General features: G+C 46.3%; 2 protein-coding genes across 2 annotated transcripts in view; one reads left to right on the top strand and one right to left on the bottom strand.

The window, feature by feature from the left end:
- Positions 1–25,361, bottom strand: part of TMEM67 (transmembrane protein 67) — a 1,162,308-nt gene that overhangs the window by 792,267 nt on the left and 344,680 nt on the right. The window lies entirely within an intron of this gene.
- Positions 1–25,361, top strand: part of LOC146831047 (uncharacterized) — a 498,359-nt gene that overhangs the window by 129,186 nt on the left and 343,812 nt on the right. The gene's annotated exons all lie outside the window — the stretch shown is intronic.

The raw sequence follows: 25,361 nt of genomic DNA on the forward strand, positions 1-25,361 counted from the left end.
TCGTGCCAAGCATGCACGGTCGAATTTATAAATTCTAACACCCTGCAATGTCTATTAGGAGGCTGAGTCGCCGCCAAGGGAGCGGGGAGGGGTCAACAGCTATTTTCTCGATGTGGAGATGGAGAGTGTGTGGGCCATGACACCAGGAATAGGCATGTGAGCTTTGTGCTGCTCTATAATATAGTTCCAGATCTGGAGCACCCAGCCCACCCATAGAATATGGGAGTGTAAGTGTATCAATCTTAACACAAGGGGACTTCCCCGCCCATGCCAATTGAACCATCAAGGCACCCAACTTCTTGAAAATATATTTTGGGATTACCATTGGGATGTTATTGAAGAGAAATAATAATCTAGGCAATACAATCAATTTCATCAGGGAGATACAGCCCACAAGAGAAAGTGGTAACCTTATCCATTTGTCAATATCTTCCTCTATTTTAATTATCGCTTTTCCGTAATTGTCCCGCAGAACCATCTCCCAGTCGGTATGAACTTGTATACTCCGATATCTCACTGAGTCGGTGGTCCACTGCAGAGGAAAGTATAAGTCAAGGGGAACCATAGTTGGATTTAGTGGAAAAATAATGGACTTATTACAATTAATCTTTAGCCCAGAGACACCGCTCAATCTTATCCAGCCTACCGGGGGATTACCCAGTGCCCGGGTGTACCAGTCTGGTGCTGATAGCAGGGACAGAGATCAGCCCAGTCTGGTGCTCCGAGATATCAAAAAGGGGGCTGTAACACGACTTCCTGACCTCACTCTGGCTGTCGGTTGATTATATAAAACTGAGACTAATCTGAGAAAAATCTCTCCAACACCCAGTCTTCGTAATACTGCCATCATGAACGATCACTCGACCGAGTCGAACGCCTTCTTCGCGCCCAGGAAGACTGCTGCGGCTTTGACATCTGGTCTAACATGTTGTATAACCCCAAACACAGTCCTAAGATTTTGGGTTAATGTGCGTCCCGGCACAAACCTGCCTGTTGTGGTCCTACGAGAGACAGGAGAAGGGGAGCAAGCCTATTGGCTAAAATGTTGGCAAATATTTTCGTGTCGACATTTAGGAGTGATAGTGGCCTGTAGGATGAACAAACCAGAGGAGATTTACCTGGCTTTAGCAGCGTGACAATGAGAGCCTCCCTCATTGTTTGCAAAATTATTCCTGTGTCACTTATTTTCTCAAATAGCCTACTTACGTGGGTACCAGTAGGTCCTTGTAGGCCTTGTAAAAGGAGACGGTGAGCCCATCATGACCTGGAGCGCTACCGTCTCGCATAGAATTCAAGGCAACCTGGATCTCTGTGGAGTCCAACAGCCTCATCAAGTATTCCCTATGCCCATTCGAGAGCCAGGGTAGTTGCACATGTTCTAAGTAATCTAACCAGGCTGTTTCATCCACTTCAATCTTCAAACTGTACAGATCTTCATAATACTTTTTCTTTTTTTTTTAATTGTATTCATGCATTTTCAAAAGTAAAGAACAACATACAGTTATCCAGATTACAGCATTGATACAGCATGAACAGAATAGAAAAATCCCTCTTACAGATCTCAGTGTTACAAATACAGTATTGCAGGTATACACAGACAAGGCAGTTATTAAAAGTACATGGTATAACTGCAGCAGTCAAAGCGATTGTACAATTCATACCAGGCATCAAATGAGTTGTCGATTGGAGATAAGACTTGAGTGGCCCCCAGATATTTCGGGGCTTGGACTTTGTAGGCAACTCCTCCGCATAACAAATGAGCTGATCCCGACAGTAAGCCAGATCTTGTAACCATAGTTTGGTGGTGGGGACCGGTCTGCCCCCACAGCATATGGAGACCCTGCGCTTTGCCAGTAACAGTGCTATAGAGACACATTTCCTATTGGATGCCTTAATCTTAGATACAATACCCAACAGGCATACTTGTGGGCTGCACTCAACGGGCTCCTCTACCATCAGGCATAAAATTTGTGTGACTGAACTCCAATACTCATGCACTTTATGGCAATCCTAAACTAGATGACATAAATAAGCACAAGGTGCACCACAGCGTTTACAATTGTCAGTGTCCCGCAACCCATATTTATAAAGTTGAGTGGGAGTGTAGTACAGCTGATGCAAACATTTAAAGTGCACCAACCGTAAATTACCATTTGCCGTCAGCTGACCTGTTAACCGGCAACAAGCGAACCAATCAGCTTCAGATAGCGGTGTGGGTAGCATGGCATTCCACTTAGCTAACGCAGATGCACTCCCAGCAGTTACCTCCCTCTGTGATGCCTGGTAGAGTCTGGTGACCAGCTTGGCTCTGGAAGTGGTGGTATATATAAGTTGTAGCACTTTTAGTGCAGGAGCCTCTGTAGGAAATTGTGGATAGTGTGCACGCATAGCAGAGCGCAGCCTTGTGTAGACAAAGAGGTGCATGGCGGTAACAGTACCACGGGCATTTATATTATCTGAAGTTATAAATTGGCCCCCTGGGAATACATTCGCCACTGTGGACATCTCCGTGTCTTGGAGGGTCTTTAATGTGCCAGTTTCCCTAGTGACAGAGTTCTGAGTGATGCAGCAGCGGCATGCTGGGTGCGTACAATGGTAACTTCTGCACTCGCTTGCCCAGTGCATGCCAAGCCCTAGATGTGGTTTGTACAGTGTCAAACTCCCCTTTTTCAAATATCGGGTGCTTGTTGACAATCATAGCTTTAAGCGATATGGGGTGCACAGCACCCGCCTCAACCGCCACATGTGAGATGTATGCTGGGTCGTGCTGCCAATAGTAAGCGTAATGCGCCTGCGCGCAAAGATAGTAAAGATGAAAGTCAGGCTCAGCGAACCCCCCCTGTTCATAAGGAAGGGTGAGGAGCTCCCACTGAAGCCGAGATTTGTTGCCTCCCCAGGCTAGTGTAATCAAAAGGGAACGCAGCCGGTCAAAAAAGTGTGTGTTAACTATACCGGAACATTTAGAAAAAGATACAAAAATCGCGGAAGAACCACCATCTTAATCAGCGCTATTCGGTCTGCGAATGACAGTGGTAGCTTGATCCAACGACTTACTTGCCCCTCAAGTTGCGTGATGGCAGTGCCAAAGTTGGATTGTATGACAACCTGCGGATCCCTGTGAAGCCATACTCCCAAGTACTTTACAGTGTCTGTACACCAGGATAAGGGGTAGTCTATGTCGAATTGATGTGTACAGTCCGTGAGGGGCAACCCAATCGACTTAGACCAGTTGATGCCCAGTCCTGAGAATCGTTCAAACCGGATATACTCCCGTATAAGCTGTGCAAGGTATCGTGCCGGTTCGCGAACATACATCACCATGTCATCCGTGTACATGGAGACTGCAAGAGGACGCTGTAAAAATCGCAACGCGGTTGGAGCATGACGGAGGATACAAGCTAACGGTTCAAGGACGAGAGCAAATAAAGGCGACAGTGGGCACCCCTGTCGTGTGCCACGCTATGTATGAATTTTCTCCGATAGGTGCCCATTGATCTGCCCGTGCTACAGCATTGGTATATAACAATTTTATCCAATTAGTAAAGATAAAGGGGACACCCATGCGATGCAAAATGTTAAACATATATGACCAGGAGATGGAGTCGAAAGCTTTGGCGGTGTAGAGGAGCACCTCCACCGCCGGTAGAGTGGGCTCCAACACATGCATCACAGCAAACAGCGTACGCAAGTTGTGCAATGTAGATTGGGTTGGGACAAACCCTGATTGGTCCAGAAGCACCATAACGGGAGGAAGTTTTTGCAGCCTGGATGCCAAGACCTTCGCTAAAATTTTTACGTCTGTGTTAATTAGGGATAGGGGTCTATAAGACTCGCAGCTATCTGGCGGTTTCCCAGGTTACAAGAGCGTGACTACTAGCGTCTCGCGCAGCGTTGGTGGCAAACATTGAGTCTCGTATGCCTCCTTTTATAATTGAAGGAGGCATGGGGCGAGCTGGTCGATATATTCTTTGTAAAACTCGGCCAGCAGCCCATCAGTGCCCGCAGCCTTCCCACTAGGTAAAGCCGTAATGGCATCCCGCACTTCACCCAATGTGAGCGGATGCATCAAAAACTCTTGCTGCCCTCTCGATAGCCATACCAAGGCAACATCGTCCAGATATTGTTCGAGCTCCGCCACATCTGCAGTCGGCCGTCGAGCATACATCCTGGTGTAATAATCCGCCAATGTTTGCAGGATAGTGGGCGTGTCATAATGTGTGCAATCATCTGCGATGATCGCCTGAACCATATACGCTTTAGAATGAGGTTCCAGTATGCGGCTAGCTAACATTCTCCCCGGTCAGCCACCTTCCCCATAATAGCGCGCTTTGCACCGGCGTGAAAGATAGTTGATCTCTTGATCAGCTGTTTCGTTATATTCTGTGATTTTCCCTTTGATAAGCACCAGCGTAGCAGGATCTGCCTGAACGTCATATTTGTGTTCTAAGACTTGCAGTTCGCGCTCAAGGGTCGCCATAGTGCGCGGCTGAGATTTTAGCACCCCGGATTGAAGACCAATACATGCCCCCCTAATCTTAACTTTGAAGGCCTCCCATAGCGTTTCCATAGTGTGGACAGACCCAGTGTTAAGTGAAAAGTAGTCGGATATAGCCTCACGAATTCCCTCCCGAAAGACCTGATCGATCCAACAACGAGGACGACTGCAGTCGCCATTGAAAGGGAGGGGGGATGTGAGATGGCAGTAGCATGGTAAGAACCACTGGGGAATGATCCGACAATGTTCGGGGCAAGTGTTTAATCTGTGTAGTCCATGTGCAAACTTCCTGTGTGCCCAGCAAGTAGTCAATGCGCGACCAGGACTGCCGCGCGTATGAATGACAGGTACCCTCCCTAGTGTGTGAGTGTCTCAATCTCCAGATATCTGTGAGGCCCAAAGACCACATGCCATCGCGCACTGATACAGCAGCTTTCCGGGTTGGGGGATCTGCCGCAGTCACCCGATCCATTGCGGGATCTAAAACCACATTAAAATCGCCCCCACATATAATGCTGAGGAAGACCACTTACAGAGCTTGCTCCAGAGTGTATCAAAAAAGGCAGTGTCGTATACATTAAGTCCATACAGGTTCACTATAGTCAGCCGCGTGTTATAAAGCGTACCCTGCACTATAATATATCGCCCATCCTCATCTTAGTCTACATGCTCCGGAATAAAAGGAATACCTTTCTTTATCAGAATCATTACTCCTCGTGCATATGAGGAATATGAGGCAGCCAACCGTACCCCGGCCCACCTGGTGGCCACATGTGAGACTGCACGTTTGGTAAGATGCATCTCCTGCAACAAGGCAATGTGGATATGGTGGCGGTCGAGATAAGACAACATCTGCCGCACTTTTTTAGCATTATTAAGTCCTTTCACATTCCAACTCATCCAAAAGATTATGGCACGCTTGGAGTCAGCCATGTCTGTAAATGCTGTTAAGAAAAATCTGCATCATTGTCTAGGGAGCACATGCAATACCATTCTGATCCTGCCAACATACCATGATCAACGCTATCATAGGAAAGAAGTGCTCCCCAACAGACCCCCCACCCACTTCAGCATTAAAATCATGCAGTAAGTAAACCCCCCTTGAAACAGAACAATAAACGACCATTAACATCCATGAATTGCATTTCATGAAAAGGAAGAAAAAAACCAGCAACCCTGCAGGTGCCCAGAAAGGGCCCTAACGAAAAAACGAACCTTTAGGGGAATCCCCTTTCTGTAGGTCGTTAGCAGCCATCGGCCACCCGTAGAAACAGGGTGGGTCGGGTTAAGTATATATAGGCTAACCCGCCCACGACCTAACATCAATTAGCAAGGATACATAGCACAGAGCCCACATTGAGATATCAATCATGAAATCTTCATAATACTTGCTGAATTTGTGCACTATATCAGAAGGGTCCCTCAGTATATTGCCATCCTCCTCAATCAGCTCTGATACCCCGCCTGAATCTCTTTGGCATCGAGCTAGTGCGGCCAGCACTGCTCCTGGTCTGTCCCCCTCACCATAATATTTAGTTACTGCATACTTCCCCATGAGTTTAACTTTGTCAGCTTCCTCTCTGTATTCTTTCAGCGTTTTTTAGAGCATCAGCAACCTGAGGATCACTGCCCTTGAGTGCCTCCAGCTCTAGCCTACCCAGTTGACTTTCAAGATTCAAGAGTCTACCCGTAATGGAACAGCGAAAACTCGCATGCTCACTGATGGCGACACCTCAAATGTACACTTTGAATGCCTCCCAGACTGTGGAGAAGTGCTTGACCGATGTTACTGTCCAAAAAATTACAGATTGCTGTGGCCAGCTCAGCCTTAAACACTGAGTCTAGTAATGAATATGGGGGGAACCCTTCATGTGAACGGGGCAACCCCGTGCGGGGGGATTTCAACCTCCAGGATAATTGGAGAGTGAGCTGAGAGTGTGCAAGGCAGCACTAGGCACTCACGGACACGAGGAAGGAGTGACCCTGACATAAGCATGTAATAGATTCTAGTGTGTATGTCATGAGGGGCGAAGTAGTGCGTAAACCCACCCGCTTCTGAATGCCTAGCCGTCCAGATATCGACCAAACCCAACTGAGTTGCTATGTCACAAATAGCTTTTGCAGCGGCCGAGGGGCGGCGAATAGGACATGTCCAAAATAGTTTAAAACACAGTTTAGATCGCCTCCCCATAATTGTGGCAACATAGGGTGGTCTGATGTGTGAGCTAATAGTGTCTTATAGAAAAGAGGGTAGTCATAGTTTCCCGTGACATCTAGAGATGTCATACCTGCCATTGGGATCTGTCTTAAGCTCAGCTAGAGAAATCCCTAATCTAGGGTTAACCCAAGTCAACATCCCTCTAGCTTGGGAGGAGAAACCAGCCACCTGGAATGTGCCTTGAAGCCTCCTATTATTGAGCATGCTATTATTAGGGGCAAGATGTGACTCCTGCAGAAAGGCAACATCTACTTCGTGTTGTTTAAGGTAGGACAATATTTTGCGTAGTTTTCTAAAGTCGTTCAACCCTCTTACATTTGAAGTCATAAACCGGACTTCGCCCTGTAGACTATGCCCTGTGTCCCCTAGCATCTATTGCATCTGCTATGTTCTATCACCTGCACTTTTTTTTTTTAACTCTTTTTATTAACATTTTCATTTTCAACCAGTACTGCAATACCATAGCGTTCTTTACAGCGTACATCACATTGCTCTTGTTTCAGCCTTTGTTGTGCATTAAGGATCTCTTTCGGTTCCCTCAGGACCCCAGCCCCCTTCTCCTCAACCACATCAAACATCTCTTGCCATGCCCCTTTATACACACCCCAGCTAGTCGGAATCGTCTGACAGGGATTCGTCCTGCGGGGGATCACAGATGTTGCCCCGATATTCATTCCACTTCCCCCATATCTTAGTCCATTTTTTGGGGCATCCTCTGTGTACGTAGACCGATTTTTCAGTTTCCATTAGTTCGTCCATACCAGTACACCATTTTCGGAGTGTCGGGGCCTGTCTGGCTCCCCACTGTTGCACAATGTCTCTTTTCGCTAAGGCCGTCCCTAGGGCCACCCATGTTTGCACTGTATGCGTGATATCCACTGCCTCCCAGACATTCAATATACACCCCCTGGGTTCAGGAACCAATGTTACCACTGTCACCTGCGCGATTGTACGCAGGATTGCTTTCCAATAGTTCTGGATGTCTACACATTGCCATATTATGTGCCAGAACGTACCCGGTTCCCTACACTGTCGAACGCAAAGCAGTGTGTCGGCTCTGTGCAATTTATGCAGTAGTGTCCTGGTGTAGTAGGTGCGGTGCAGTATCTTCAGTTGTATTAATTTAAATCTGGCTGAGATCGCCACTTCTCGCGGGGATGCCAGCGCATCTTGCCAATCTGTCTCATCCAACTCACCTACGTCAATCTCCCATCTAGCTTTTAGAGCTTGTGTTGGGTCTGGTTGGTTATTTATGATTTTTTTGTATGTGAGTGATATCGCTTTCTTCGTCATATGGTCAGTAAGGAGCCTGTCCTCGAGGGGTGAGGATTCCGGAAGTTTCGTGCCTTGTGGTATGAGTGCTGTGAGCGCATGTCTCATTTGTAAGTACCGAAACGCCTCTGTGTCAGCCATCCCATAGCTTTTTTGAAGCTGCGCGAATGGGACGGTTTCCCCCTTTTTCCACACGTCCCCCACCCTCGATATACCGATCAGGTCCCATTGTTTGAATCCCTTTGTGTTCTTTAGCCTTCCCTGTTTATTTGTGTCCCAGAGTGGTGTTGCCTGCGTGATGACTCCTTCCCACCCCATCTCCCTCTGCACGTCGTGCCAGATTTTAAGTGTATGAGCTGTAGGGCCTATAAGATGTTTGTGTTGATTCCGGTTGTAGAGTACTCCCATCAGATTGTCGGTACCCAGCAGATGCCTATCCATACGGTATGCCTGATCAGCGTGAAGCCATTGGTTGATTAGCGCCAGGTGTGAGGCCCAGTAGTATATCTTAATGTGTGGGAGCGCTATCCCTCCATCATACCAGCCCTTCACTAGTTTGTGCATCGCTATACGCGTCGCCATACCATCCCACAACAGCTTGCTGAGTTCGCTATTTACTTCCCTGAAATACGCTGGGACTATCGGAAATGGCGTATTTTGCAGGGTATCACCTGCACTTTTAAGCTCTCTGTTGCTATCATCACATCATCAATGCATACATAGGCTGTGAAGGCGAAACAAAAACCCCTCCCGCCCCCTCCCACGCAATGCACTACCCAACTATGCATATGCAAGCGATCTCCCACCCCCATAGCAATACTTAACATTCGTAATGATCATAAAGATTGCACACAAAACAAAAAATGGGATTAAACCAATCAGGAGGTAACCCGCAGGGACGGATGTTACCAGCCATTACATCTAATAGCCAACATAACTCCCACCGTCTAACAAGAAGTGATATATCACCTCGGGGAAGAACCACCCGTTCAAAGCCGATAATAGAATAGTCCAAGTGGGAAACAAATGCAACTTATATGTGCGAACCGCAGATAGTTCATGCCCACTTAGTATAAAGAGTATATTTGGTCTAAGCTGCATTCCTAATGATCAGGTTGACAGACTAGTTATCGCCCCCATTGTGAGTATCAGGATAAAATAGGTAAGCAAAACAAGATTAGATAGAAACATCATTCAAGAGCTACTCATTATCATCCATATTTCCAGCCGAACCAGCTGCCCCATCCTACGAGATCGGGACCTTTTTGTGTGTTCCTGCTATATTCCACTCTGAGGGCTTTTTGGAGAGATTTAGGGTCTGAGAAAACTTTGGCTGTGTCGTTAACCACAACTCTCAGCCTAGCGGGGTACAGCATGGCGTATTCTATGTGTTTACGTTTCATTGGGACAAATTGCCTTTTGGCCTCTTGAACCTTAAGGGTAAAATCAGAAAATAGCGAGATAGAGGAGCCTTCATATCTCAGTTCGCCCAATTCTCTGGCTCTTTTTAGAGCAGCGTCCCTGTCCCTATAGTTAAGCAATTTTGCGATGATAGGACGTGGTGGAGCGCCAGGGGAGGGCCTTGGGTCTAGCGACCGGTGCGCACATTCTACAACAAACCGACGTGAAGGTTTCAGCGTCCAACAAGGTGGTCAGTAGTTTTTCCACAAAGACCTTCATGACCCCAGTTGCAGTGGATTCAGGAAGGCCAGTAATGCGCAGGTTACTCCGCCGAGACCTTGCCTCCAAGTCTTCAGTTTTATCCTGTAAAACAGTCAAGCCTTTCTCCATCTGCTTTTGGGTGTTGTACGCATCAATTTGTGCCTCCTCAACCTCTGAAATTCGCTGCTCTGACATATCCAGGCGCTCTGCCTGTTTGTCCAGCCTTTCGGACAAACGGTCCTTTATATATGATAGGATGTCAATTTTCCCGTCAATGGTGGATAGGCTTTTTTGCATTGTAGCCACAATCTGTTTGATGTCTCCACTTGTGACCTCAGAATCCTCGCTGACCCCGCCGCAGCCTATTCCGAGGACTCATCCCTGTGTCAGGATTTGACCATTGTGCTGGAGCGCCAATGCAGACCGTTCTATAGCAGCTAATATAGGCCACGGGAGCCCCCGGCAGTGAAACCCTAGAGATTGTGGTGCGATCAGAGGCAAACTATGCTCCCAAGCCGGATATCAAAGCCCCAGGCCTTATGGCTCGACCAAGGGCTTAGAGTAGTAGCACCCTTCACTAGGGGGAGCCCCAGCCGCAGTCCTGCCAGGCACAAACAGTCACAACTCAAGAGGGTATGTGCAACCAGGACACTGACAAGCTACCTTCAGCGGGCACGGATCTCAGGCTCCATCGACCTAGCATTGGAACCACAACACCGCCATGCCAGACAATCGTGCATATCTCAAGGGAGAAAGCAGTGTTCAAAGTGGCCCCCCAAAGAAGTCACCACTCCGGCCGGAAGGCAGCACACTATACCAACTGCCGCCCTGCGCAAGAGCGAGCTAGGGCAAGGACACTCATAGATAACGGCAGAAGTCCGGTAGATGTCCGCAGCACGGCGCGGGTAGGCGGACCGTGGCCGATCCGCTCAGGCGAGGCTCCACCATCAGGCCGCGTTCTAGGCAGGGTGCGAGGCGGACTCTGATGCGCCACTCACCGCTGATTTGAAGCAGGTCTGGGAGGCTCTGGTCCATGCACTGCAGACCGGAAACCAGGCCACACAGTGCTCTCGTCGGCCCGGACAGGTTGCGCCTTCGTGCTCCACACCTCCCAGCACTGGAAAGCCCTGCACTGCCACAGCTCACATCCGCCCCCTGGGCACTAGTCCTGGGCTGTTCTTTGAGTCCGCTAGGCAAGCCCCCAGGCCTCACATGCCACGGTGGCGAGGCCGGCAAAGGGAACACAGGTACGCCCACCGCGAGCCGGGAGCTTGGCCTCACAGCGCAGTCGCGTCCTTGGGCAGGCCGCGTCTCGGCACTCCTCTTCTCCCGGTGCCAGAAGGCCTCACGACACCACAGAACACAGCAACAGTCCGGGCACGTGTCTCAGCCCGATCTTCACTTCACCGGATAGCTCTACTCACACCGCAGTTCCTAGGCAGCTTTTAAGACGGTGGACCCCGGGTGCAATGCGGATAATGACGGATTGAATTAGACGGCTTGCGGAGCAAGCTCAGTCAGCAGCCGTCTTTGAGCCTGGCAAGCTCCGTAGTTATAGTTAGGTCACAGTTTCCACAGGAAGGGTGTTTTTTTTTTGCTAATAACTTTGGCTCCGTTTGATGAATCTGCATGAAACTGATCCATCACGTGGGGGTCAAGAAAAAGCAGGGGTCCCAAAAATGAGAGTTTGCATGTTAATTCCCATAGGCAACTTTGTGTTCTGATACAGAGAAAATGGCTGAACAGATTTACCCCAAATTTGGCAGAAAGTCAGACATGTTATAGTGATGTGGTGGAAACCTGTTCAGTCATTCTCGAAAAATCAGCATTTGAAAGGCTAGGTTGGCATTAACGGGTTGAAAAATTAGGTATATCTAGAGTGTTGGTGTCCAGATATGCTTTGATTGGCCAATGTAAAGGGGGCTAGCCAATCCTGATTGTCTGATCACAACATGAACAATATGTTGAGGCTGCCATTACGGAGTCAGAGACATGGTCCCTGCGTCCTGAAAATGAATTAGAAAACAAATTACTGATCTGGGTAAGCACACCTTGACGCTTCAAGGGTATGAGAGAGGGTCTCAAAGGGATCTCCCCTTGATTGACTAGCCTCAACATGGACAGGATGTTGTGACCGCCATTACAGGACCCAGGGACATGGTTCTTATTGAAATACATTGTAGTGAATGCCAGGTATTGAGGGGCACAAAAGGGAGCACATATAAAGGGTTATAACAGATTTTTGCCAGAATATAAATTTTATGTAGGTGGTGGTGTACTCATTTTAGGAATTCAGGCGAGTTTGGAATCTTAGTAATATGGACTAGATGAGTTCATTAAAGTGAACGGGTAAGAGGTTGAGTCGGTGAAGAATCTGAAGTAACAGAGCATCCACAAGAGAGAACATTACCAAAGGGAATTAACTTTAGCCTCCGCAAGGTCTTTGCGCTCATTGGACCAGAGCAAAAGCTTTTACCACTTGCCTAGCATGCGGTGTTTCTTAGACATCTGTCAGGCAGCTATATGAGCGTCAGTTCACATATCCATGAAACACTGCAGCCAGAATAGCCAGGTCCGATGGGAGAGGTATTCTGCAAGGTCTGTTCTGCAAGATTTACTGGTCTGAGCCATTCCAAAGGCCTCACCCCCGTGCTAAGCGTTTTTTTTTTGCCTATTTGGGAAAGTTCGCGATTAGGCCCCTGTAACTTTTTGTGCACATAAGGTATCCACGCCATATTTGTGTCTTTTTCTTCCAGCATCATGGGGATTTCATAGTTACCCAGGGTATGTGGATTCCCCTGGAGGGGACCCAGATTTTAGCCAAAATACAGCTTTTTTAAATGGGGGAAAACGTGCTGAAGAAGAAAACGTCAGTGTTATTCCTTGCAAATGGTATCAACAAAGGGTTTGTGGTGCTGAAATCACCATCTTCCCAGCTTTCAGGGACAGGCAGACTTTTGTCAGCAAACTTAACATTTTCTGTAGAGTTTTGGCATTTTACTGGGACATAGCCTATTTTTGCTACTTTTTGTGCTTTCAATTTCTATCCATTTAGTGGTAGAAATGGGTGTGAAAGTAATAATAGATCCCGGAAAGCTATACATTTCTGAAAAGTAGACAACATTCTGAGTTCAGCAAGGTGTCATTTGTGTAGCTTATTCAAGGTTTTTTTGTTTTTTTTAGAAACTAACAGTTGAAAGCAAGAAATATTGAAAATGTTTTGAAAAAAACAGCCATTTGTGCCAACGTTTTCACCTTCACGTTTTTTAGCAATGACTAGTGTCTTGTCCCATTGTTTTAGTAGGATGTTAAAACTATAATGAATTATCATGGTTTTAACCAAAAGGACATCTTGTTTAAATGTAGTCCACATTTAAACAGCATACACAGAGACTACGTATCTTCTAATGGGGGTTGATTAGGTTTTTTAAATAACTATTTATTGTTAAAAATCATACCCTCCCATTATTTGTTATTTATACGTAATGGTATTAATGGATTAAATGGATGCATTTAGGCTTGCTTTTAAAAGAGCATGAGGAAATAACGTAAGTAAAGATACAGAAGCTCAGTTAACGTTCTTTTCTATTGCCCCCATGTTTAAATATTTTAGCAACTGTCTGACATACGTTTTTATTGTTGCACATCAATTATTGTAATGATTTTGATTAATCAAACGATAAAGTATTCTCGTTCACTTGCAACATCTTCTAAGCATGCCAGATTTTTGAAAGCAATATACTGTTACACCCATTGGACCCTTCTGGTTGTGAAGATATATAGGACTTGTAGGTTAACCAAGAACCCAAGGAACCCAGAGCTAATAACTGAGCTGCGTCTTGCAATGGTTTTTCATTGTGTACCGGGTATACAGCAATTCATTTGGTAAAATATAGAGAGTGAAAAATAGGTATCAAGGACACCTATTTATTTCCGAGATGGGAACGAAATATAGAGTTTAGAAGCAGTAGTTATTTGCACATCTCTGAAATTGTGTATACCCATACTAGCATGTAAATTATAGGACATTTTTCAAAGTGACTTCTTTTTTACACATTGTCTTACATGTGGAAGGCAGAAATGCGAAGAAAGTCAATAGGTAATAACAGTTGCTCTACAATTCTGTGTTCCCCTAAGTCTCCCGATAAAAATGATACCTCACTTGTGTAGGAAAGCCTAGTGCCCGCGACAGGAAACGGCCCAAAACGCAACGTGGACACAACACGTTTTTACAGTGAAAACTGACCCTTTTTAGCAAAGTGACTAGCTATGGATTTTGATGCCTAGCTCTGCCGGCACCCAGGGAAACCTAGCAATCCTATACATTTTTTTAAACTAGGACACCCGGGAGAAGCCAGAATGGGGTGACTTGTGTAACTCTCACCAGGTTCTGTCACCCAGAATCCCTTGCAAACTTTGTAAAAAAAACAAAAACAAAAAAAACACAACACATTTACCTCACATGTCTGCGATGGAAAGATCTGGAATCTGCATGGATCCACGAAATTCCACCCAATCCGCATTCCCCAAAGTCTCCTAATGAAAATTGTACCTCACTTGTGTGGCAGTCCAAAGCAGAATCGGCTAAAAAGGTATTGTTAAAAAATGTAGCGCTTACAATTCGCTATTCTATACCCTTAATCCCTATGTTTTTGGCCCTTCCCAGTCACAGGCCCTTGGCCCGCCCACCCACACAAGTGATGTATTTTACTCGGGAGACTGAGGGGAAAACTGGGTGGTAGGATATTTGTGCCAGCACAGTGATTGTGGAAAAAGTGATTTTTTTCAGCTAAATTTAAGGTTTGCCGGGAATTTGGAGTAGGAAAATGTTGGGAGATCCACACAAGTGACACCTCCCTGGACTCCCCAGGGTGTCTGTTTTCAGCAATGAGTGGCTTTGGTAGGTTTCCCTAGAGGGCCACCAAGCCTGGTGCCAAAAACCCAGGTGCCCCCCCTTGCAAAACCAGGTAGTTTTGTGATAAAGGTACACACATTTGTTTTTGGTTGCGGGTTTTCAGACATCTAGGGAAACCTAAAAACTCAGACATTTCTGAACTCTAGACACCCTTGGGAGTCCGGGGAGGTGTAGCTTGCGTTGAACCCCCAACATTTTCCTTCCAAAAATGTGCTGAAAACCTCATTTACCTAAAAAGTCACATTTTCTTCTAATATCTTTGTGGGAAAGTTGTGGGATCACCGCACAGCACAAATTTCCTACCACTCAGCATTCCCCTCAGTCTCCCGAAAAAAAAGGATACCTTACTTGTGTGGAAGGGCCAAGTGCGTATGACATGTAAAAGACAAAAACTTCTAGAGATCGAGGGGGGCTCAAAGCGGGTCCAAAACGGCAGTTTGTTAATGTTTTTAGGCTGACGCTACTTTGGGAACCCACACATGTGAGGTATCATTTTTCTCTGGGAACCAAGGGGAGTGCTTATGGTAGGAAATTTGTGCCTGCGCAGTGATCCTACAACTTACCCACACAGAAATGTGAGAAAAATGTGACTTTTGTGAGTAAATTTGAGACTTGCAGGGGATTATGGGTAAGAAAACGCTGGGGGATCCATGCAAGCCACTACGCTAGCCAAGAGTCAGTACATGCACACCGCCATCCACCCACAACACCAGCCAAGTGCCGTCCATGCACACCGCCAGCCAAGCAATATCCACACACACTGCCAGCCATGCGGCATCCATGCACACCGCTAGCCAAGCGCCATCCACGTAAACCGCGAGCCAAAGGCTATCAATACACACAGTCAGCCAAGCAATATCCACGCACACCGCCAGCCAAGCGCCATCCACGCACTCCCTTACCCAAGTGCAATCCCCGCACATGGCCAGCCAAGCAGGGCTGGACTGGAAACAGCAACTAGCCCTGGAAGATTGTTACTCGACCAACTGCTTCCGTTTTTGTTACTGGGGCTCGAAATTGCAGCACTGCTGCAAAACCGTTCCCCAGTGACAAAACTGCCCACCACGGCCAGAAAACTGCCCCCCACCGCTCCGGCCCATCGAGGAAATGCCTGGGGCCCGCTACAGCCAGTCCGGCCCTGCAGCCAAGCACCATCCATGCACACAGCCAGCCAGGCACCAGTCCACGTACACCGCCAGCCAAGCGCCACTCCACGCACACCACCAGGCAAGCGCCAATCTACTCATACCTTCATCAAGCGCTAGTCCACCCACACCATTAGCCATGTGCAGGTCCACATACACCGCCAGCAAAATGCCAGCCAAAGGTCAGTACACAGTAGTGGTTTTCTGCCCCAGCTTGGATGTAGATGAGAATACAAATATCACTAAAACACTGACCCTTGCATATGGGGCTTCTCACTGGCATTCCCATAAACATAATCTTGGTGCCTAGTGCGCTTTCTGCCCCCCGTGGAGGGCAGATAGGAGACTATTGCCCCGTTCTGCCTCCCAGGGTGGGGGGAGGGGGGGGGGGAGCAGAAAGCCTTTTTTGGTGGTTGGGGCATTAGCATGGTCATTGTCTGCAGCCCCCACCCCTACGTATAAAAAATGACAACAAAATCCCTGGTGCCTAGTGGGCTTACTGCCCCCCAGGGGGGCAGATTAGGAACTACTGCCCTCATCTGTCTCCAGGAGGAGGTAGGAAGGCTTAGGCAATTTTTTGGGGGGAGTGGGGGCATTGCCATGTCCATCTCGGGCAGCTTCCTCCCCTGAATCCAATCAAAAAAAAAATCCCTGGCATCTAGTGGGCTCTCTGCCCTCCCCTAGCGGTGCCGATCAGGGCTATCGCCCCCCATCTGCCTCCCAGTGGGGCATAGCGACTGTGGAATATTGAGGGTGTGGGGGCATTGGCATGCCCATCTCAGGCCCACCCACCCCTAAATACATTATAAAATATAATCCCTGGCATCTAGTGGGCTTTCTGCGCCGCCCCTGCGGCAGCTTCCCCCTCCCTGGTGTCCAGTGGGTGGATTCCTGCTTCGGGAGATTCTCCCATTTCCAAGTATACCTCTCCTGTCTTGCTACGTGCTCGGGGGGCTGAGATAGCCCCCTGAGCACTTAGGCTCATTTCAGTTTCGGTTTCACGAAATGACATCGGCACAACGTGCGCGCTGATCGTCATTTTAGGGAAACCAGGGGAACCGCCTTGGGAGCTGGGGAAGCTCTTCCATAGCTCCTGAGGTTGTTGGGTGGCAAAGGAAATCCCTCTGGTGCTCGCACCAGAGAGATTTCCAGTGCCATGGTGTCGGGAAGCGCAGGAGCTGTCCGAAGCACATGAGCACTTATGCGTCCGACGACTCCCATGTGTCAGACGCATAGTAAAGGTTAAAGGTATTTATCACAAATTTCTTGGTCAGTCCATAAGAAATCGTAGTTGCATAAGACAAACCATGGGAGAAGGTTCTTTTCTGCACAGCTTTACTCTTTTTCGCTCCAGAGAAACTCACAAAGTCCACCCAATGTTCCTTAGCACAATTGATGTAGAAGTTCAGGGGCCAGATGTACGACATGATTCTGCATGCGCAAACGGGTTTGCGAATCCGTTTGTACATGCAAAATCACTGTTGGCCATATACAATTCCTAAATAGCGAGTTGCAATTTATTTGCGACTCGCTATTTAGGAATTGCGAGTCACAATTAGGAAGGGGAGTTCCGTTCCTAATTGCGTCCGCAATGCTGTGTGTGAATGTTTTGTGACCATACTGCGGTCACAAAACACTCGCAAATTACCACCTTCTTCAAGAGGGTGGTAATGCAGTCGCAATTTGGAAGGGGTCCCAGGGGACCCCTTCCAATTTGTGACAGTCTCTGAAAATATTTTTTAAGGGTAAGCAGTGGTCCCAGGGACCACCTGCCTGCCCTTAAAAAATTAAACAAAAACGTTTGATTTCATTTTTTTTTTAAGGCATCCCGTTTTCCATTAAGGAAAACGGCTGCGTTTAAAAAAAACAAAAAGCTGCTTCATGAAAAAGCAGACCCAGACATGGTGGTCTGCTGAGCCCAGGAGGCCACCATCCCTGGGAGGGCTGGCATCGTTATTGCACTGTGTTGTGATTCCCAGTGGGCTCGCAAATTGCGAGAGGCTCATTAATATTAATGAGCCTCGCAATTTGCGACCCCATTCGGAATCACAAAACAGTGCAATAACACGGTTGTAAATTTCATTTGTCGCCTTGCAATTTGGGACTCCCAATGAGACGCAAATTGCGAGGCGCTAAATGAAAGGGTCGTACATCTGGCCCAAGGGCTCTCCTGGGATCAATGAGACTGAGTCTTTCTTTCTATTTAGATGGATGAGGTGGGACAAAGAATAGGTGAAGTTTGGCCACAGGACTATGGCGGCTGCAGCAGGGGTACACAACTAGTATCCATTATTCTGCACCTATTATACACTGACTTTATTTGAATGCCAGGGATACAAATATAACTGGATTCAGACAATGAATACTATGATGTTTAAAGAAAAGGCTTTGTTTTTTACGATTAAAGGCAACTCTAAAAAAAGTATTTTTCTGTGTTTCGCTCACTAGTCTAATGGGATTAGTTTGTTTTCTAAAACCGGAGTATGCTTACAATTTGTGATCTAGCGTTTTCTAACTGTCCGTAAACGAACAGTCAAGTAGTCTCTATACTGTAATCATTGAAGTTTAGAAAGCTAAATTTGCTAAATACTACTGAGCAGATTTACACTGAGCCAAGCACAGACACTCCACTGAGTAAACTTCTAGTTTCATATGTCTTCTTTAACTGCAGCATTGTTTTCTGTAGTAGACAGAAATGTTTCCTACGAATATTAAAATGGGAAATGTCAATTTTCTGACCACCTCTTTGCTATGCCTTGATGTATCTGCGTGAAAACGGACACGCGGATAGCCAGTGTTACAAGTTGATTGGAAAGTTTTATTCAGATACGTGAACAGTGCCAAAATTATAAACAATCTATAAGGTAAATTGCTAACGAGAGGATTATTTACGACATTTTTTGGACATAAAGTTACTCGTTTTCCAAGGACAGACACGGATGACTAATCAAATAAATTCATAACGGAACGAAAAAAAGAAGCAACATGGGTACACAAGATGATATGAACAAATCCTGTACATTGTTTGCATTCAAAAATATTGTTTGCATTTGAATCAACTAAAATTGTACGGTACAATGAAAATAGAAAAACCCAGCACACGTTAATCTTGTACATTATCCAAAGATCCTATCATAGATTAATGCATGTTAAGTCAACTCTTTTGATAACTGGAATCAGTCTTTATATATAATCATCAATCATGGGAGGCCTGTTGGGCTGAACCAACAGGGTGGCTCAGGCTTCATGATACATGGGGAAGTAGGGGCACCTTTGGTCCTCTTCCCCACAGCCCAGGGGCGACCGGAGTAGAGGTATCTTAACCCCTTCGCCGCGGCGGGAATTCCGCCGCGGCGCGGGGGGGTGCGGGGGGGCAGCGCGGCGGGCCTGTGCTCATGACGGAGCCGCTCCGTCATGAGCCACAGTTGAGCTGTGCTCATGACGGAACGGTTCCGTCATGACTCCGCCCATTTGCGTTGTCGCCCCGCACAGGCGGGGAAACAGCGCCGCGCAGGCGGAGCGGCCGCCGACAGGATTGCCATGACGGAACCGTTCCGTCATGAGCACACGGCAACCGTGGCTCATGACGGAACGGTTCCGTCATGAGCAGGGAAGGGGTTAAGGCATCGGGTTTTCCTTAGTGGGAGCAGTCGCTGTAGAGGGGGCCTGCGTGCAGAGGCAGCAGGCGACAAAGGGGAGTCTACAAGAGGCTAAATCACAGTGGACACGGTCTCTGAAAGGCTGGGGGACCACGCTGACACCATTGTCCCACTTCAACTCAGGCCTGGAGCGACCGGTGCTGTTGCGTCCTTAGCCGTTTGGGTTTTTCGCGGTCTTGAAGTACTGTCAGGTCTCTTGGGTTGCCTGCAGAGTGCCGGGAAGCAGGTCTGCTGTTTCACAGGAGTTCTTGGTTCCTGGGTGAAGTACTGGCAGGTCTCCCATGCTTCGGAGACGCAGCAGCTGCAGGACAAGTAGTCTTTTGGAACAACTGTCAATGTTAGCAGGCAAGCCGGTAGGGTTGGCTGCAAGTCAGTTGCTGGTTCTTCAGTTCTTGCTCTTTACATCGGTCTTCTTCTTTCAGGTTGTCAGAATCTAGTTTCCTGGTGCCAGAAGCTCCCCTAAATACTGAATTTAGGGACTTTAGGAGAGCGGAGGGTAGTAGCCAATGGGCACTGGCCCTTGGAGTCACTATGGCCTCTATATGACCACTTCCTGTGGGAAGTGGTCATAATCCTGTCCCAGAATTCCTGAGTTTGCCAACATAAAGATGGCTAACTCTGAAAAAGTGGTGTCCACCTCAGATTAGGCCATCTTAGGGGTGGTACTGGCCTGGGGGTGGGCATGTCTACCTGACTAGCTAATTTTCCTACCTGTCCAGGAGCCAAAGGGTCTTGGACAAAGGGGGTGGGTATCCACTCCTGTGAGGGATGCCAGACTCACATTTCAAAGGCGGTAGCTTCTTTGACGCTCCTCTGTCTTGGAACAGAACACTGCGGCCAGACTCATCCTCGGCATCCCCCAACAAGAACACATCAGCCAACCCCTACGAAGACTCCACGGGCTCCCTGTGGAGAAAAGATTCACCTTCAAGGTCCTCACCCACGCCTACAAATGCCTACACAACAACGGACCCAAATACCTCAACAACAGAATCAACTTCCACGTACCCAAAAGAAACCTCCGATCCTCCAACCTCGCACTGGCTCGAAACGCCACGCATCCACAAGGCCAGATCTGGTGGAAGATCCTTCTCTTACATCGCAGCCAAGACATGGAACGAGCTACCGGCAGACATCAGATGCGCCCCCTCCCTGAACACCTTCAGAAAGACCCTCAAGCCATGGCTCTTCGGCTAACCAGACCAGCGGACCCCCCCCCCCCCCCCCCCTACCCCCTCAGCGCCTTGAGACCCTCACGGGTGAGTAGCGCGCTAACAATTCCCCTGATTGATTGCTAATCAAGAGGTCATCCTGTGGGAGGGGGTTAACACCCTCTTCCTGAGCAGGCTTTGTTTCTGACCTCCTCAGAGCAAATGCTCTCACCCTTGGGGGCCAGACACTTGTCTGTGGCGGCAGGCTGGCAGAAACCAGTTAGCGAAAACACCAAGGGCATGTAGGTGGTCAGGGGGCACCTCTAAGGTGCTCTTTGGGTGCATGTATTAATAAATCCAACACTGGAATCAGTGTGGGTTTAAGGCTGTAAGGCCTGCTGAAGGGGTGACTTACAAATATTACATGCAGTGTTAGGTGTCGTGCATCAAAACACACAGCCTGCAGCTGCAGTCTTGCATGTATTTGGTGAGGGGTCTCTTAGGTGCTGTAGCCCTTCGAGACCCTCTTTTGTACCTCAGGACCTAGGTACCAGGGGTACCATTTACTAGGGACTTACAGAGAGTGCTAAAGCTATTTCCAATTGGGTGAAACAATTGTACAGTTTTGGCAAAGTTTTGGGATAGAGATCTGGTAATGGGGAGCTGGTTAGCAGGGACCCAATGCACTTTCAGTCAAAATCACATCAAATAGCAGGCAAAAAGTGGGCGTGACCATGTCAAAAAGGTCACTTTCCTGCAGTCAACCCGCAGAGCATGTGCTTTTTTGCGTCTGATTCGGCACTGGAGCAGGAGAATGCGTTTGCGTAGTTGCTGTGTTGTCCTACCGATGTATGGTAAGCTGCAAGGACATCGAATACAATAAACCACAACTGAGGTGTCACAATTTGAGAAATGTTTTATGGTGAATTGAGAACCATTCAGAGTGAAGATCCTAAGTACACTGCTCATATCACAGGCCATTAATCAACCACAACGAAAGTGACCTACTACTGGTGGTAAATGTAAACTTTGGTTCCATATATGCTTTCACAAGCCTGTCTTTAAGGTTTGTGCTGTGTTTAAAAAACAAAAATCGGTTTTGGGCAAAAGATAGTGTCATTATTCAATAAGTACCAATGTTTGTAAATGACTTATGATTGTTAGACAGGGTCCCAAAAGTGGACACACACACTAGTATGAATTGTTCAGGTATGGTTTTAATTTGTAGGAGAGATTCTCTATCGTTGTTCCAAGCTCTTTTCAATGATCTTCTAAGTAATCGATATTGATAACCTTAGGCTTTGAGTTTCAGCAGCAGTTTTTTAGCCTCTAAGAAGTAAACGTAGAAACTGACCAGATGGCGGGTAGGTATACGAATCAGTACAACCCAGGCCAAAGGCAAACACTCAAACAGTACTAAGAATGGTAGAAAAAGACTCAACATTACCAGCATTAAAGGGCCTCATGTAGGTAACATACTATTTACCGATTCATAAATACCAAATTTTACCGATTCGGTATTTATGAATCGGTAAATAGTATGTAGGTAAATAATCGGTAATTATTACCGATTCGGTAAATATCGGTATTTATGAATCGGTATTTACCGAATCGGTAATAATGCATCCCTTCCCATTCATTCCTATGGGCCTGGAGGCCCATAGGAATGAATGGGAAGCCAGTTACTATTACCGATTCGGTAAATACCGAATCGGTAATAGGGGAGGCATTATCATGGGTGGCAGGGTGTCACATTGACACCCTGTTGCACCCCTGATTCGTGCATGTGTGCACATGTGGCGCACATACATGCCCTAAGGGCATGTATGTCTGCCACATGGCACTTTACAAATAGCACAAAAATGCTTTTTGAAAGGTATTCGTCATTTACCATCAACTTGTAGTTGGTGGTAAATAACGAATCCAGACACCAATAATGCACTCACTTGAGTGCCCTCTACATAGCATTTCTGGATTCGGTAATTTACCGTATCGGTATTTTACCGATTTCTTAAAATTCCAATTCGGTAAATACCGAATCCAGAAATCAGCCACCTACATCTCAAGTGCCTCAATACCGGTCGGTAACGGGATATTTACCGATTTTCGGCCGTTACCGACCGGTATTGAGGTACCTACATGAGGCCCTTAATCTTTCTTCTCAACATCTCACAGAAATGGCGTCGTCAGTTCTAAGAGTGGGGTTTTCTTTTGTACCCACTCAGAAATTGAGACTAGAGTAGAGATGTAACGATTCTCGAGATCAATTCGATAAAACATTGATTTGCAGTAAACGAAACAATACCTGTTTTTGACGCAACAGGGTTGTATGAGCCATCCACTTTTGACCCTAGCACTCAAGTGGACATCATAACATTTCTCCACTGAAATAGACTTGTTATTCAAAAGCAACAGTTTTATTGGCACAATTTCACCGAAGAGCAAAAATCTACTCAGGACATAGTAAGTCATCAAACCCGCCAATAAGGGCAGAGGTATTGTCATAACAGACAGAACAAACTATAATGAAGAAGTTTACAAACAATTGAGCACGGCTAATCATGACAAAAGATTACATAACGATCCTACCATTGATCTTAGAGCAGCTATTGCCTCTTTAACAAAACGTAGCACAGGTTTTGCAAGTACGTGTATGTGTAAGTTCTCTGGGTGGAGGCTTTAGGAATTTTGTAGGTTTTAGCAACTCATCAATATATTCCCAACCAAATTCACACGGATCTTTCTCTACATAGGCATGATCCAAAACATTTACACATCTTGTGATCAAGCAAAACGCTCTTTTAATGTGTCCACGCACAGAATAAGACATCAGTGGAAGGTCACTTAGCAGGACTGATCTCTTGAACTCACTGTACCAAAGATAGTCAAATGTGTGACAGTCAGAACTCATTTTAAACACATGCACAAGGTATTTTTCTACGTCTTTAAAGTCACATTCTTCTGTCTCAGCAAATCCTTTTAGAAACTTCACAATTTCAGCAGTTAGTGCTCCAGGTTTTGTTCCGTTTTTGCTCATAGTGTCATCAACTGTAAGAATATATGCCTTGATAAGAACACTGGGCATCTCTGGGTCAGGTGTCTTGTACAGAATATAAACCGGGATTAAGTGTCATTTCTCGCCTCTTCCATAACTTATTCATAACTCTGACAATCCTTGACTTATGAACATTGCAACAAATCCAAGTAACACAATAATAACATCTGTGTCATTTGACAGTACAATGACTCGACTGGAACCATTTCGAACAGCCCATTCAACATGTGACACAACACAAAGTTCTGCTTCCTCCAATTTGCTGTAAAGTTCTTGAACAATATGGCCAGTACCTTTTCAATATCTCTCTGCAGGCACCAACTATTTATTTACAATCATTCCACTTGCAATAGTTTGAAAATTAGCGTACACTTAAGCATCAGCAATGTTCTGGCGGGCTAACATCTCCAAGTTTTTCTTGTCAAATGTTAATGACCATAATTTATCAAGTTGCACAGATATAGTTGTTGAATTTTTGATGCAGGCAAGGTCAATTGTTCCACTAGTAGACAGTCTGATTCTCTCACATTCTTCGACAGATAGTTCAAGATAACTGTCAAAGAAAATTTGCAGTTCTTGCAAGGGGCACATTGAATTTGATATCTGTAGAATAGTCTCTCCAAAGTTTTGCATGGATGAAATCTTGACCATTTGCAATTGTGACATACAGTCCACAACAACAGCAGTTTTCAATGAGGACACCTTTTTGAATTGAAATGCTTCAGGTGAAAGGTTTTTCTTTTCAAGCTCTTGTACGAGTTTGTTCTTCACTAGTTTGGTTGCATAATTTCCATCAAATAATGAGTTTGTTCGAAGAAGATTATGCGACACTATGTCCTTGATAAATTCACCCCTTTCTTTTGCTACATCCATTTCTATGTGCTTGCGAAAGTTTTTTTTTGTAACCTGTTTTGTAGGGGCTGGTTGGAAGAAACTCTTACTAAGGCAATTAAAGTGTGGATGGTTAGCTTTAGTGATTATGTCAAACAGCTTTTTCTCTTTCAGTACAAATCTATCCTGCTTCAGTTCTGCATATAGTTTCAATCCATGTTCTAAGACATCTGGTAGATGTGTCTTTATGGTTTAACTCTGCTTTATTATTTTTAAACAGAATAATACAACATCAACCCACCTACATCCGCAGGTCGGAGGGAAAAAAAAAAATCACTAATCAACAAAAGGAGATAAGAGACCAAAAAAAAAAAAGAGAAGAGGAAAGACATAAGAAAAGGAAACATATATACTCAATAGATTAAATAATACCCTAATAAAGGATAACCGGTTCCACACAGAGGTCTGGCAGGGAACAGTCAGAGGGGAGATCACTCATCTGAAGTGGTTGACTGTATGAAATGGAGTAGACACAAGTACACAGGACAGGTTATCTCCATAAATTAGTTTGCTAAGAATCAAATACAGGTACTTCATGTTTTATCAAACCATGGAAGAGTATGTGCAACTGTTACCGTTATCTTTTCCATACCCAAGAGGTCCCATAATTTATGAAGCCAATCCAATTTTGTAAGCATAGCATTGATACCCCCACAGGATGGCAGCGTCTGCTTAGGTGCTCCAATCGTTAAGGTAATGGCCCACATATGATGTGATTTCAAGGGATAGGTCAAAGCGATATACAACTGGCAATTCAGCATTGTGAATTTCGTCAATAGTTGCGCCAAGGCTTCAGTCCAAAGGTGTTTCTATTTTTTTACACTGCCATAGTAGATGTGTAAGAGTGCGCCCATCTGGTTGCATTGTCTCTAGCAGTGAGGACCCCTCTCCTCTCCCC

This window comes from Triturus cristatus, chromosome 5_1, assembly GCF_964204655.1.
Source record: "Triturus cristatus chromosome 5_1, aTriCri1.1, whole genome shotgun sequence".
In the NCBI taxonomy this organism is placed as follows: Eukaryota; Metazoa; Chordata; class Amphibia; order Caudata; family Salamandridae; genus Triturus; species Triturus cristatus.